At 47.5% G+C, this 2,500-nt stretch overlaps 1 pseudogene; it reads left to right on the top strand.

Annotated features, from left to right (window-relative positions):
- Window positions 1-1,893: 1,893 nt before the first annotated feature.
- On the top strand, window positions 1,894-2,500 carry LOC145476957 (small subunit ribosomal RNA; annotated as a pseudogene; the record flags this gene model as incomplete).

Genomic DNA, 2,500 nt, shown 5'->3' with positions numbered 1-2,500 from the left:
CTCGAGCTGGCCAATAGGTTGGCGCAAAAAGTTTTGAAATGGTGAAAATCTTAAGTGTGCTTATAGAATAGGGGGACTGACGCCCACTTTTAAGATAGTGGTGCACACCCCCGTTAATTATGATGTGAGAGCGCCAAACTTGGCGCCTGCACGTAACTCGAGCTGGCCAATTGTTTCGCGCAAAACGTTTTGAAAATGGTGAAAATCTTAAGAGTGCTTATGGTATATGGGCACTAACGCCCAGTTTTAAGATAGTGTAGCAAATCCCCTTAACGATGATGTGACAGCGCCAAACTTGGCGCCTGCACGTAACTCGAGCTGGCCAATAGTTTGCCGCAAAACGTTTTGAAAGTGGTAAAAATCTTAAGGGTGCTTATAGATTAGGGGGACCGACGCCCAGTTTTAAGATAGTGTAGCACACCCCCCTTAACGATGATGTGACAGCGCCAAACTTGGCGCCTGCACGTAACTCGAGCTGGCCAATAGTTTGCCGCAAAAAGGTTTGAAAATGGTGAAAATCTTAAGGGTGCTTATAGATAAGGGGGACCGACGCCCAGTTTTAAGATAGTGTAGCACCCCCCCTTAACGATGATGTGACAGCGCCAAACTGGGCGCCTGCACGTAACTCGAGCTGGCCAATAGTTTGCCGCAAAAAGTTTTGAAAATGGTGAAAATCTTAAGGGTGCTTATAGATAAGGGGGACCGACGCCCAGTTTTAAGATAGTGTAGCACACCCCCCTTAACGATGATGTGACAGCGCCAAACTTGGCGCCTGCACGTAACTCGAGCTGGCCAATAGTTTGCCGCAAAAAGTTTTGAAAATGGTGAAAATCTTAAGGGTGCTTATAGAATAGGGGGACCGACGCCCAGTTTTAAGATAGTGTAGCACACCCCCCTTAACGATGATGTGACAGCGCCAAACTTGGCGCCTGCACGTAACTCGAGCTGGCCAATAGTTTGCCACAAAAAGTTTTGAAAATGGTGAAAATCTTAAGGGTGCTTATAGAATAGGGGGACCGACGCCCAGTTTTAAGATAGTGTAGCACACCCCCCTTAACGATGACGTGACAGCGCCAAACTTGGCGCCTGCACGTAACTCGAGCTGGCCAATAGTTTGCCGCACAAAGTTTTGAAAAAGTGTAAAATCCCAATTTTGCGCTCTTTAGGGTGTGGTCTTTGAGCTTCGGGTTTTCGTCGGGAAATTTCGGCAATCATCGGTCATCTTCGTGGAAATCTCTTCGTTTTCGTAACTCTGACATGCAGACGCACGTTTGGAATGCCATGGGGAGCGCTTTGGAGCAGTTTCGAAAAATCGAAATTTTCGACATTTTTCTAAGTGTCTAAACTTGGTTGGGGGAATAGACGGTTTCGGGTTATAATGTAGGGCAGGCATCGGGAAAGACCGAAAGAGCAATTGAGCTGTATCGGTCCGTAACAGTAAGCCCTGCTCGGTAATGTGTTCTCGGGTAGGAAAGGAGGGTATTTGGAGGAAAAAGGAGCAAAGTCGACCAAACTTGCTCGGTCGGTAGCATGAAATGACTGAACTTGAAGCCAAGTTGTCTCGGTGTGGACAACGAGAGAACGGATGGATGTTGTACCTGATGGCCTTTGGCCAAGAATAGCGGCTTAGATTCGGAAGAATCATTCTTCCCCGATGTATCTTGTCGGCATTCCGTGCACTTGGCTGTCTCACTGGTATGCCGGAAGCTTACTAGGGTGAAGCAGTGGAAAGACGTGGCAAAGAGAGAACGGGTTTCCCTCGGACAGGGTCGAACGCCTCGTGCGTCTTCCATGGCCGGGAGGATTCCCAGTGCAGCTTGACGGTGAAATGCCAGCCTCCTTTCAAAGGAAGCAGACGCAATAGGGTTCCCGCCGGGTTCCCTGAGGGATAGCTACCTGGTTGATCCTGCCAGTAGTCATATGCTTGTCTCAAAGATTAAGCCATGCATGTCTAAGTATAAGCACTTGTACTGTGAAACTGCGAATGGCTCATTAAATCAGTTATCGTTTATTTGATTGTACCATTACTACTTGGATAACCGTAGTAATTCTAGAGCTAATACATGCGAAAAGTCCCGACTTCTGGAAGGGATGTATTTATTAGATTAAAAACCAATGCGGGTTCTGCCCGGTTCTTTGGTGATTCATAGTAACTGATCGAATCGCACGGCCTTGAGCTGGCGATGTTTCATTCAAATTTCTGCCCTATCAACTGTCGATGGTAAGGTAGTGGCTTACCATGGTTGCAACGGGTGACGGAGAATTAGGGTTCGATTCCGGAGAGGGAGCCTGAGAAACGGCTACCACATCCAAGGAAGGCAGCAGGCGCGCAAATTACCCAATCCTGACTCAGGGAGGTAGTGACAAGAAATAACAATACAGGGCTTTTCCAAGTCTTGTAATTGGAATGAGTACAACTTAAATCCTTTAACGAGGATCCATTGGAGGGCAAGTCTGGTGCCAGCAGCCGCGGTAATTCCAGCTCCAATAGCGTATATTA

The sequence above is a fragment of the Orbicella franksi genome, unplaced genomic scaffold, assembly GCF_964199315.1.
Source record: "Orbicella franksi unplaced genomic scaffold, jaOrbFran1.1 SCAFFOLD_200, whole genome shotgun sequence".
Lineage (NCBI taxonomy): Eukaryota > Metazoa > Cnidaria > Anthozoa > Scleractinia > Merulinidae > Orbicella > Orbicella franksi.
Note: the sequence above shows the minus strand (reverse complement) of the source record. Positions and strands in the feature narration are given on the sequence as shown.